At 39.2% G+C, this 14,085-nt stretch overlaps 1 protein-coding gene across 2 annotated transcripts in view; it reads left to right on the top strand.

The window, feature by feature from the left end:
* The window catches only part of hivep3b (HIVEP zinc finger 3b), a 65,348-nt gene that overhangs the window by 27,467 nt on the left and 23,796 nt on the right, over nucleotides 1-14,085 (top strand). The window contains exon 2 of one of the 2 annotated variants that reach the window (XM_030157392.1): nucleotides 9,910-9,955. The exons of the other annotated variant lie outside the window; for it this stretch is intronic. The gene's annotated coding sequence lies outside the window, so the exon portion shown is untranslated. The remainder of the gene's footprint in view (nucleotides 1-9,909; nucleotides 9,956-14,085) is intronic. 2 annotated transcript variants of the gene reach the window in all.

Raw genomic sequence — 14,085 nt, 5'->3', positions numbered from 1 at the left:
AAGATATAGAGGCTGCACACTGCACACACATTTGATAGTCATTTATAAGATTGTGTCAGATGGCAGATAGTGTCGCCACTGTAGGTTCGAGGACATAAAACGACCATAAACGAGAGCTGTCATCCTACGTGTTTGTGTTTTCTCTTTCCTACTTGTTTTTTCTCTGTCTCGCACTCTTTCTCTTTCTCTAAAACATTCGCCCGCTCACACCTCGACTTTCACACATGAGGAGAAACAAACACTCAAACAGAAGGATTATTGCGTATTAGGTTTGTATATGTGCATCAGGTTTGAAGGATGATGAAGCGTTGATGTGTCTTCGCTGACAGGCCGCTAATGCATCATGGCACCGGGCAGAATGGGCAGCGGGGGCACACAGCGGAGGAGGGAGAGTAAACTGTAAACCGACACTTAGGCTGAATGGAGTTGTTTGTCACTGTGGGTTGCAATTACGTGGACTGGCCTGGCTTTGAGTAAACTCCCCTGATCAGAAGGGTGCCCCTCAGCCACAGCGGCAGAGGGTAGGATGGGGACGGAGGCTGTGTTGATACATTCTGCGGCCTGGTCCTCCTGTTTGAACACACTCAGGCTGAGCTTCCACCTGTTGACTCTTCCCCACGTCCTGTGTTTATGCAAGCGGGACTAAAAGCACCAGCAGATCAAATCTAACAGCTCAAATTGACACAAGTCACGGGTTACAGAGATGTATAGATAAGGCTTGGCGCCAGGTCATGCACAGTGCTATGACAGGATTTGCCGTACCAGCTGTAGCTTCACACAGGATGCAGTACAGCAGCTGCAGAAAGGAGGAACTGGTGGAGGTGTTTCTATCACTGGGGGGTAATCTACATATGTGACTTCATAGAAAAGAAGATAGCTCAAGAGAAAGCCATATGCACAAGCAGGTTTCATTCACCAATATGTTGAAGAAACTTTTTATTCTTAGAAAAGTGTTCATAACATTATACTCCGATTGTTGAGGTGTTGCACAGTCCTAACTAATAAAACCTCATACCTATGTTGGGATATGTGTTACTTAATGCAAGATATAAAGTAAGACAATAATTATCATTTTTGCAATATAATTTTACATTTTACAACCAATTTTATCCTTTTTTTATTTATGAAATCTGCTGTTTGGCAAATATCTTTGTTTTCACTATAAAGAAGTTTTTCAGTGCTTCTCTTCTGCTCCTCTACAGCAGCAGCAGTGTGCAACAGTAGATACTGTTAGCATCATTTGCTCGTGCTTGTGTGTTTACCTGAAGTCTCGTCATTTTTGACACTGGTTTAGAAGGTTGGCTCTGGAAAAGGTCTGAGGGTGGACAGTTTTGAGACCGTGATGAAGAGAGGGATGCTCAAGAAACTGATGTCCATCATAGACAATGATGAGAACCCTCTCCACCATACACTGGACAGACAGCAGAGCACCTTCTCACAAGACTGCAGCAGCTCCACTGTGGAACACATGCCATAACACTGTACAATAAACACTGTACAATAAACACTGTACAATAAACTCACCTCTGTCTGAGGTCTCCGGTTGTAAATCCATTTGCACTTAAATGTCTTTTGCACATTCCCCAACTTGTTTTGCACCTTACAGTTTATTTCAGCACATTACAGTCTGTCTGTCTGTCTGTCTGTCTCTGTCCGTCTGTCTGTCTGTCTGTCTGTCTGTCTGTCTGTCTGTCTGTCTGTCTATCTATCTATCTATCTATCTATCTATCTATCTATCTATCTATCTATCTATCTATCTATCTATCTATCTATCTATCTATCTATCCATCCATCCATCCATCCATCCATCCATCCATCCATCCATCCATCCATCCATCCATCCATCCATCCATCCATCCATCCATCCATCCATCCATCCATCCATCCATCCATCCATCCATCCATCCATGCTAACATCTGTGCAATACTACATACTGTCAACTTAGTTAAACCTAAAGTAAAATCAGTAAAATCAACAAAAAAATTTGGCTAGACACATACTGAATGAACTGAATGGGTTGTGGATAAAATGCATTTAAAATATGTTTCCAAAAGTAGGTCTTTGTTAGAGGTAGATATATCGGCTGGACAATGTATCGGGCTGATGTATAGATTTTTTTCAGTATTAGCCATCGGCCTTAATTTTTTTTTTTTTTTTTAAAGCTGATATTTGATCAGTAGTAAAAATGTTATAAGATGTTTGATCAGGCACCTGTGTGGGCAGCACTTGAAGTTCAGTAAACGCTGAAAGAGTACTATGTGTATGTGTATTAATAATTTCATTTATATTGCTGCTTGAAAATCTCAATTTTCCGAGTGTTTGTGTTTTATGGTCAATGTGCTTTAAAAAAAAAAACTAAAATCTGCCTTAAATATTGGCCTCAAAAACCGGCTGTAGATATCGGCCATCGGCTAAATTTTAAAGAATTGGCATCGGCCTTAGAAAAACCCATATCGGTCGACCTCTAGTCTTTGTACTAGAGCCAAAATATTAGTTGTCACTATAAATATCAAGTTTAATTGTCCTCTAAGGAACATTTACTATGCAACACTAGACCCTGTTAGAATAGTTGGCTAATGTCAAAAAACAAACAGTCCAACACAAACTTCACAAACACACGAACATGAGCTAAGGCTGACTTAAGTTCATGCAAAGGTTATGTATGAGTCAGCTTTTTATTCTGAGAAAATGTCAATAATATCTCTCCATGGCTGAGCTGTTGCACCATTGTAACTATTCTGACCTGGGTACTTAAGTTCTGACTTGTGGTGATTTAATGAGAGGTATAAAGATCTTCTCTTGAGATGCATCATGACCAAGAGAACAAATATAAAGCGTCAGACTGCGAAGGACAGGGCACAGTATGCTGCGTGGGAGAATTTGCACTGTGATCGCGACATCCACACATTGGTGAAACTTGTGGGTGCAGTTAAGACAGCTTTTGAAAATGTCAGTTCCTTTTTCTATATTTATCTGCTCCTGCTACCCCCTATGCTTTGTCACTCTTTTATTTCATTTGCACACACGACTCAAATGCCGTTTTGATGTCTGCTGGTGAGCTGTCCAAATGCAGCTGGAGGTCTTTTTTTTCAGTCTATATCTGTTTCACTTCTGTTACAGTAACTCCCTGCGAGAGCTGCAGTCTGTTTGTTACTGCTGCTGCCTCTGATGTATTTGTTTCATAAGCAGAGAATCAAACCAAATGTGTTTTCACATTTCAATTCTTAAAGCACACAAAGTGTTATTGTAACTGTATAGCTAATACAAGTGGATTTCTTAAATAGCTAATGATAGATTACATCTATGTACGGTATCATTTACCAATCAGGGACTTAAGTCTGGAACAGGCTACTTTCCATAATCACTACCCACAGTGACCCTGGAGACAAGATTTCCTGGTAGCCTTCCTCATAATATGCATGAAGTTTACTTACTGCAGTGTATAAAGACAGTAGTGCTTATTAATGCCTCAGCGCCATGGAAAGGAAAAGATAATGAGAGTGTGTTGTGAAGCTGAAATTGAAAACTAAATGGGAAGATTGTGGCTGCAGAGGTTGGAACTGTGCATTTCTGCCCGTCTCAAAGAAAGTAAAAGCAATGGAAAGCAGAGGCAGAAAAAGTTAAAAACCCCATAAGATTTAAAAAAAAAAAAATAGAGTAGCTGAGTGAAACAGAGGGAGGCCAGTCTTTCACTGTTTTACAGGATCAGATATCACATCTGCTGAGGATACTTATCGATTGGCATTAACAAAAGACTAGCATGCTTGACTCCATTAGCTGACTGGTTGCACGGTCACTCTCTCTCTCACTGGATTATATTAGGGTGTTTTATCTGTTTTTGTGTATAGTGTAAAAATGGCAGTACATGTATGTATGGAGCATCTTTTATCCTGTAGTGTAGCCACTAGAGCTGGTTGTCATTAATCAGATAACCCATCTCCAGTTTGATGTTTCTGCCTCTGAGTTGACTGAAGTCACTTTGAATATTTCTATTAAGAAAAACTTCTTAAGTGTCAGGTCATTTTGCCAAAAAAAAAGAAGCAGCACATTTAAATGCCCCTTTTTCATCATTTCAGTACAGACTTCAGACTTGCTTTATTGTCATTCAATAAATGCACCATCAGTACTTTATTAAACGAAATATTGGTGCTTTGCTCACCATATTTATAAATAAAATAGATAAATAAAAGCACACCTCGCGAAATATAAAGTAGCCTAAAGTACTGTAATATTTAGTTACTTAGTTCAGTTATTTAGTTTTGGGTTGGTGGTTCGAATCCTGCTCTGTCCTAGTCAGTCCGTTGTGTCCTTGGGCAAGACACTTCACCCTTCTTGCCTCCAGTGCCACTCACACTGGTGTATGAATGTTTGGTGGTGGTCAGGGGGGCCGTAGGCGCAAAATGGCATCCATGCTTCTGTCAGTCTGCCCCAGGGCAGCTGTGGCGACAGATGTAGTTTACCACCACCAGAGGGAGAATGTGAGAGCGCATGAATAATGGGTCAATAATGTGAAGCGCTTTGGGTGTCTAGAAAAGCGCTATATAAATCCAATCCATTATTATTATTATTATTATTTATTAATAGGCCTGTGGAAGTAATTGTAAGAATTCTAGGATCAAGGACTATGGGATTAAGGATTATTTTATTTTTGTTTTATTTTATTTTATTTTATTTTATTTTATTTCACTTTATTTCTAGTTTCTAGTTTTTGTAAGGCTCAAAATGTTGAACGTATAGGTTGACTTTTATTGAAATGAGAGCCATTTAACCTCATAAGACCCAGCTATGGGTTTTCTGTCCACATTTGTGGACAAGAGTTTCACAACTTTATACACAAAAAAAGAAAAGAAAACTGTCCACCACAAAGGACATTCCATAAAAATTTTAAAAACTGCATCTGAAAAAAGTGTTGCATCATGATGTTTGTAATATAGGCACTTATTTAATAAAAACCACAAAAGCTTGTATTTTGCTGACATTTCCTGGGTCTCAGGAGGTTTATCACCCCCAACTGATAAAAATGTGTACTTTTTTAAAGTTAGACATTAGAGAACTGTTGAACTGAACATCTAAGTCAAAGTAATGCCTAAACAAATCCATCAGTTAATACATTGAGAAACATCTAGTTGATTCTAGATGTAGTTATAATTTTCCCTCAGAGTTAGTCATTCTTACCTCATATTCGCCACCATTTACTATCAGAGCCAACTGCAGATACTGTTGTCTTATCACCACAGACTGTTCAGCCAAACTGATTCATCATCAGCCTAAAATGATTTTTTAAATTATGAAGTTCATCTTGTTTTCTCATAATAAATAATAGCATGTTGTAGAAATGTAAACTCTTTAAATGTGTTGTCATCTGTTTTACAAATTCTAATCTAAAAAAAAATGTTTACTCTTGCTTTCCAGACCATCAACAGATGTTTCACTTCTCACACTCCTTAACAAACAATGTCAGGCACCTTGTGAAAACTTAACTAAATTTGATGTGACACAACAAAATCCACAGTATTTGAGTTGTATTTTGAGGCAAATGATGTCTGTTTACTGAGTAATGACGAAACTTAGTGGTTTGACATTCTTTTCCAAGAAGAACAGCTTTTGCCACAATTGGGAGACGGATGTCCTCTCTGCCCCCAGTTTGTTACGGAATAAATTTAAACAGGTAAAGCAATACAAAGCCACAGAGGCCTTTATACACTAGGTGGGCTCCCTCTTTAAATGGATCTTGTTTCTATCATAATACCACAGTCATATGGACAGAAGGGGGTCAGTTTACTGGAAGACCACATGTCTGAAATAATCTGCCCTCAGAACAGAGAGAACCCTCTCTGAATGCTCCCATATTTGCCAGTTTTACTGCCTGTGTCTGCAGTTTATGGGGTGAAAGTCCAAAAATATGTCATCTGTATGGTTGTCTGTAAATGCACAAACCACTCATTTAGTCTAAATTATAGTCTGTGGCTGCACCAAAACAACATGAAGTTTCTTCTAAAGCATGATGTTTGCATTTTAGGTGTTGCTGCCTTTGCATTATTTTGTAAAGGTATGTGTGTGTCGCATATGTGAAATTGCCTCTTGTGACCAGACCACAGGGGAGTCCTTGTTTCCATTTACTGTAAATATGAACAGCTTTGCATAATATGAGCCCACAGGCTTGGGGCCTGTCAGTAGCATATGTTCTTCATTTACTGTACATAGAACTGTCACAATTATTACAGTTCCACCTAATCACAGTTATTTGAGCTAACTACAGTTATTTTGAATAACCCTGATAATCATCCCCATTCACCTGAATAAGAGCAAGGGGTATAAACTTACAATAATGTCATGTTTCCATCATTACTTCCATATTATTTTCCATTGTTTCAGTGTTGAATCTTGACTCAAAACAGCGTTGTCTCTTTATCCCCGTTCATCTTGAGACTCTTTGACTTTTATCAGTACCACACATGATCATTAAGTTATAGAGTTCATATAGTGTGTATCTAAGTTAACAAAAAGAAAAACATGTTCTGATATTGAATCCTAACCATTAGGCGTTGTATATGTGTAGAAATAAATTATTGTTTATAGTGTTTCCCAAACAACCCCATGATAGACTACCTGAATTTTAGTGAATAAGAGAAATCATCTCATTTACATTAACTACTAGTAATTTCATGTATCAGATTGAATTCCTGGATACATGGGTCATGTGTTCATACCAACCAGACAAACAGGTGAAGTCAAAGGTAGTCGTGAGATCTCAGTTTAGGTGGTGTTAATTTAGCGACGATTGCAATGTTAGGTGGATTATTTACACAAGTCATATTCTGATAATCACACATCTGGAAGGCCTAATTGTTGTGCTTATTCTATAATATAGAATAGAATAGAATAGAATAGAATAGAATAGAATAGAATAGACTTTATTTGCCATTTGCACAGATACATCACAGTATAGGTACATTGGAATTCTTGTGCGTTTCCCTCAGTCACAGAATCCAAAGAAAAAAAAGACATGAACAAAAACAGAAACAACTCATAAACACAGCTAAAGCATATAAAAACAGTTATTGCACAGTCAAACACAAATACACACTTGTAAAATAGAGTACTGTATCAGAAAAACATAAAAATAATAATAAAAGTACTGGAAGGTAAAAACAAGTAATTGCTCATTTGAATTAAAGTACTGGGAGGTAGAACAGGCATGTCCACACTAGGGATGTAACGATTACCAGTATAACGATAAACCGCGGTAAAATTGCAGACTTATTACCATTTAAATTCTAATTATCATGATAACCGTGTTTGATTACTGCACTTTTAGGGGAAAAAAACCCTATGTAAAGATCTGCTTTTATGTCAAATATTGGAGTATAGTTTTAATTCATTACAATTTTGATTGTATATACCTAATATTTGGAACCAATATTCACTTTTAAAGTCTTTGAAAAGGTTCGTTAAGCATCTTTGTGTTATTTATGCAATAAAGTATATACATTTTTCAAATCCGATTTATTTATATATATATATATATATATATATATATATATATATATATATATATATATATATATATATATATATATATATATATATATATATGTATGTATATATATATGTGTGTGTGTGTGTTTTCTGGCCTTTTATTTTGATATAGTAGGTTAAAGTGAAAAAAATAATAGGCAGATGAAAACATTTGTTTATATAGTATATAAAGGCAAAACCAAAAGGACTGAAAAACGGACAAAAAAGGCTCAGACCACTAAGGGTTAATATGTGAATATTTCTGCCAACAGAAGGTACATTGTGCCAATTATTTTATTTGTTTTTTTTGTGTTTTTCTTTTTTCAAAATACAACTTGGTTAAATTATTTCAGTGTGTATATTAGTACTTTTTGAACATTTTGAGCACAATTTCAATAATACCGCGATAATAATGATAACTGTGATAATTTTGGTCACAGTAACCGTGATATGAAATGTTCATATCGTTACATCCCTAGTCCACACATTTTAGTGTTCATGTACGGCTGTGATGTCTATTCTGTGTAACTTCTGCTGCTGTCTTGGCCGGGACACTCTTGAAAAAGAGATTTTTAATCTCAATGAGCTTTTTTCCTGGTTAAGCAAAGGTTATAAAAAGTAAATCAATAGAAGCTCATTGAATTCTTAACCAAAATTATTTGTATGATAGTTCATCAAAAACTAGTATGAAACTGTAAGGCTTCGTTTCATACTAGTATCATCTCCTGTTCTGTTCCACTATGTTATCCATCATCACTACTCTTCACTGGTGAGGTTAATGCCTCTTCACTCACTGTTTCTAGTTTCTAACCAGTTTGTGTGTCTGCCGCCTGGTCCCCAGCCTTCCTAATCGTTACGTCTGTGTAGAGCAACTTTCCTGTCAATCATCCCCACAGTGGCAGTTTTGTTTCCCAGCCTCTGCCCCCCCCACCTTCCTGTCAGAACCCCTCAGTCTGAGGAACAGAGGACAAAGGGATGACGGATGGGCGAAGGTCCCTCACAGGGAAGTACAGTATAGAAGGTGTACGCTGCAAAGGGTGACAATGAGCACATTCAGGCAGACACAATACAGTGCCACGGCCCCGCGAAGCCAGCAACCTCGAGTGTGTCCGAGCATCAGGCCAGCACAGCCCCCTACAGCAGTCAGCCAGCAGCCACACAGAGCCAGGGGTAATCACCAAGGCCCGAACAACACCGCTATTGACTGGAGGCAAATAAAATAAGAGAGAAAACACAAAGAGGAGGAAGAATGTGGACATGTGCACAGGATGGAAACAAAAAAAAAAAAAAGAAACTGCTTTGATAAAGAGAGCAGATAAACAGGTGAAATGTAAGCACGCAATTTGACAAAGAGTGAGCAAAGTCTTTTCTTTGACTCATGCCGTCATCTGGCTGTGAGTCCCACCAGGCCACCACGTGTTGCTGGCCAGTGAGGATCCATGTTCCCTCTGCCTGCCTTCTGATCAGTAGCCCAGCCATCCGCTCGTTCTGTGTGCTGGCTCGTCGCTGTGTGAGTGTGTTTATTTTAGAGTGTGACTCACGCTTCCTGTGCTCTGCCAGTGAGGCAAAGCTCTATGGAACAGCAGGACCTCCGTTCATTCTCAATTCTTTCTTTCTCTTTCTGTTTCTCTCTCTCTCTCTCTCTCTCTCTCTCTCTCTCTCTCTCTCTCTCTCTCTCTCTCATGTTGCTCTGCTGATAGGCCTAGCCTGAGTTCTGCGTAATGCGGGGGTTTGCTTGAATGGATGCCACTCTGCAATTCATTTACAGATGCAGCAAAGTGGCACTCGAGCTGAAACTGGAGGAATTACGTAAATGGGACATGTTCATGGAGGCAAAGGGTTTGTCACTATGGAAAAAGGCTGCTGTATTTTTCTTCATCCACCACCACAATAATATAACTTTGCTGATAAGAAGGTGATAATTACAAGGAATCGCCTGCAGGGTTCTGTGTTGCAGGGGAAAACCCCATGTAAGACCTGTTTGTAATCCTATCTATCGGCAGCATGCCACTTCTACTGGACGTGTGCGAGTTAGAGAAACAGACGCCCTTATCCTCAGTTTGTAAGTCCACACTTTTGGTTTGTCACTGGTGTCGGCGACGGTGATGTGATTTTTTTTTTTTTTTAAATGTATTTTAGATGTTGATCATGCTTGAGGAATACAAATCTGCTGCATCTTCCTTCTTCTCCCATTACATTTGTACAGTGGAAACATTCCTTTTGTGTCTTCCTCTTTCCCTCTTTCTTCATCACACTGTTTTTGCCTCACCCCCATCTCTCTCTCTCTCTCTCTCTCTCCCTCTCTCTCTCTCTCCCTCTCTCTCAGCAACACACCCACTCAAACAGTCATATCCGCTCTCACTCTCTGGCTCTCCCTGCTTGTCTCACAGTGTCTGTGGAGCGTCTCTGAGGGGGAAGACCAGACTGTTCTGTCAGGTAATCTAAACTCCATCTGTTTAACACTCTCTCTCTCTCTCTCTCTCTCTCTCTCTCTCTCTCTCTCTCTCTCTCTTATTTACAGTAAATCCATCTCTATCTCCTGTCTTCTATCCAATTTTCATCTCAACCTTCCCCTGCTTTCCCTCCTTTCTGTCACTCCACTCATCAGTCATGGGAAATGTGTTACTTAATTATTGCGGCTGCTCCACTTGTGAGGAAGTGTATTTGCATTTAATCATTTATGACTGCTAATTTCACTTTTTTTTTTCACAGCGTGCTCTCTCTCTCACTACCCTGACACTTTGTTAAGTTTGATGACTGTGTGAACATAAGAGGTGTAAAAGTGTTTTAGCTTGTTGTGGGGTGTTCCTGAGCTTTGTGAACATACTACATTTTTAACACACAGATTTAATAATAGTTATAAACACTTCCCTTTGCTGTATATATACATAGCTTATATATTTCTGTCCTTCAAGAGGATTGCTTCCTCCTTTATGCGTCTTGAGGTTTATGTAGCTTTTCATCCTCTTCATTTAGTTTTTCCTCTAAGTGGAATATTATGTTGACTTTGTAGTATATATTGCTAATTTTGCACTTTATAAATAAACCCTCTGACTACATTTCCACTGCGATGGCAAAATGCATCACATCCAAGAGGGGATGCAAACTCTGTTCAAGGAAAATAAATTGCACACTGTTAAATCATTCAGCAAAATAGACTTAAATGTAGACATTCACTCATCTATACCTGTCACTTCGATGCATGGATTGTGAGTTGTGTCCGTCATACACATAGACTCAGCTTCAGCTGGCATTAAGGGTTAAAATGGCAACCTGCAGTTTAGTTTAAGTTGTGGTCAGTTTGTTTTTATGGTTGATTATGTCACCAGAGGAGAAGGTTTTCCTCTGCCAAGCATAGTATTAAAACTCTCTATGCAATCTTCTACTGTGGAGGTGTTCATTACCCAGCTCTGCCATGACACTTGTGTTTGACTTAAGACTGGTATTGACCTGCGGTTCAGGGGCTTTTGTTTAATCAAAGTGAGCCCTGTGACGATTTCGAGCGGCCTGTTTTATCAAAGCGCTGCAAAATCTCTCTTTATACACCCCTGTGCCACAGAAGTGCAGCAATCCCCACACACCCTGCATGTTATTGAGAGAGTCTGAGTGAGGCTTCTGGTATGTGGTGTTTTTCAGCCGTCGTCCTCCTTAACATACAGCTCCTTCTGACAGCACCGAAATCCCTGGGTGAGTGTGACTTGTGGGTTCTGAGGTTTTACACTTAATAGCGTCTGGTTGTATCTTCTGGGTTTCTTTCAGTCACTTCTGCAAAGCCAAACTATTATTTTTCCAACTGCATTTCTGTGATTGACTTACCATCTGCAGTTTGGGTTCTGAATTTGAATGACTGCTCTCTTTATATTTGGTTGGGATCGATCTAAAAGGACAATGATTCGACTTTTCATTTGCAGTTGCAGTTCTGCAGCACTTCTCATATCGATCGCCGTTTCTCCTTTGAGTTTATTTATTTATTTATTGGTGTCTGAGCTGTCGCTGGGTGGACTGTACACACTCAGCTAGGTGTCAAGGGTCATGCCAGCTTGTCAATGCATGCAGAGGCCAAGCTTTTCCCTCCTCACTTCCTGCTGCCTGTGTGCGTCTGTAGTCAGAGAGGATGCTGGGAGATAAATTTAGACCTCCAGCTCCCTCTCCATCTGCCATTGCACAGAGTAGGCTGGTTTCCATGGGAACCTGCACCGGGCTAGCACCAGTACTAGAGAATGAGGAGAGAGACTTTGTGTGTTATAGGAGGATGTGACAGCAGATTTTTAAGAAGCACTTAAGTGGGTTTATCTGTTCTCAGGGCACAAGATAATTTAATGTTTAGCCCATATTTTTATCCATCATTACCAGCTACGTGAATACATCTGGGTATTGATGAGGAAATGAACACAAACTCTGCTAGCCGTACTCTTGCGCATGATAATGAAGTTTTAAGTGTAAAATTGCAGCAAAGCTCCTGCACTTCTTATTGTGCAAGAATTGAGGTAAATATCTGATTATGCTATTTATAGTTGAATTTAGTCAAAACAGCTGAGATGACAAAAGATGTGTTAGCATGTAAGTGACAACATGTGTGTATGTAGGGAGCTCTTCCGTGTGTCAAGTTCCCTCGGGTACCTGCATCATTGCCTGTTTCTGCTGACAAAGCCTCTTTGCATGCACACATCTCTGCACACATCCCTCACTCATTCTCTCGTCTTCTCTCCGTGGACCAGTCATTAATCACATTTTAGGCGCCGACACCAGAAACTAGTTCACACAACAAATTGATGCATACACTGTGAGACTGTTAGGTGAATTATCATGTAGTCGTTCTAAACAGACAGACGGTGGATAACTTGCGGAGGGAGGGGTCTACAGTGCCTCAACGTTCACAGCTTGCTGTTATACAAACTGCTTCTAATATTAGCTCTTGTCGTTTTGATCTGATGCCTCCAGTCAAAGAACATACACCATATAACATCTGCATCAGTGGCTTCCTGTTCACACCTCAGGTCTAAAAATAGAACCGGCTGAGGAACGCCCTTGTCCATCCTTATTGATGAGGTTAAACAAATTTACATAACCTGTGCGTTAAGGTCTTATTATTTTAATGTCATTTTCACCTTCAAGCACCTGTTTGTTGTTGGTTTGTGTAAGATCAAGCTGAATGATATGCAAAAAAATCATGTGACACTTCTAGTGGGGACTTAATTTTCACTGCAAAAGTAAAAATATTAAGTCATTTCTATAGGTGTCTGCACCAAAAAAGACACATGTAGAGGAATTCATAGGTCATAACCTGTATTGCATGACAATGTGTCATTTATAATTTTTTACCTGTTTTGAAGAACTGACACTGCTGCAAATCTAGATCTGGCGTTTGGCCATATTGTGATTTTGATAATTATTTGATTAAAGTTCATCCCTAGTTTAATCCCATAGTGCATTAATGTGTTGTAGGTAAACCACTATAAAGAGTGAGTTATTTCTGCAAAATGAAAATGATTCAAAAGGAAAAGCCCTCATCAAACAGGAGGAGGATCAACTGAGTGGAAGCAGAGTAGGTCACCTCAGGTCACTGCTGCTGATTGGCTGGTCAGATCTGTCAGACTCGATTTAGCGCTGTTAGCGTGGAATACAACTGTACTCTGTATGTGCACTGTAGGATGTGTGTGTGTGTGTTTTAGTTTAATGTACACACGACTCTGGCATTTCTTTCCTCGTCTTCCTGGCAAGGCCCTGACTACGTGTTTCCCTCTCTGAGCTGGAAGTCTAGACTGCCATGAATAATGTAAGCAGCGCTCTCTTCAACCTTAAAAACCATCTAATCGTCCTTTTAAAATCCTGCATCAACAGCTATGCCAGAGATAATTAAACTCACTCTCTGATAACCAACTACATGAACAAAGACATTTATTTCAGATATGTTGTGGAAGATGATTTATTAAGCTCTTCTTTTCTTTCCTCCTGTCTGGTCCATGTATTTTCTATGCACATCCTCCTTGTATCACTTCAGTTTTATGCATTTCCCTACTCATCCATGTCATCTGTCTCTTCACTCCTGATGTCACACAAGTCTAGTGATATTTATTGTCATCATAGGTTGTCTATCTTATTAAATTATGTGACAAAAAACATGCATCAAGTGTGACATGTAGCTCATACATGAACTCCACTCCCTATAAAGCCCACTTGTTTACATGTAACTCCAGAGTATCTCTCAGAGAACAGCCCAAGACTGAATACAACCAAGGATAATCGCATATATAAGCATACCTCTGCAAGTGAGTGTGAAAGATGAAAATGCAAACAGAGAAGTGAATTCTAAAGTTGTTGATTTTCTTTGTTATGCTGCCTAATTGCAGAGTGTTGATGGTAAAAGTCTGCCATAATCAAAGCCTTGGTCTACTTGGGGAAACACACACTAAACAAATGATGAGCCCTTAGCACATGTGGAGAAACGTGGAGATGGAGCTGAGACTGTCGAGTCATTTCCAAAAGGAAGAGTGATTCTCTTTCTTTTTTTTTTTCTACTGTAAACTGGCTCTAATGAAGGCTGACCGTGCAGGGTGTTTTTTTTA

This window comes from Sphaeramia orbicularis, chromosome 16 (genome assembly GCF_902148855.1).
Source record: "Sphaeramia orbicularis chromosome 16, fSphaOr1.1, whole genome shotgun sequence".
Lineage (NCBI taxonomy): Eukaryota > Metazoa > Chordata > Actinopteri > Kurtiformes > Apogonidae > Sphaeramia > Sphaeramia orbicularis.
This window is presented reverse-complemented; position numbering and strand designations above follow the sequence as displayed.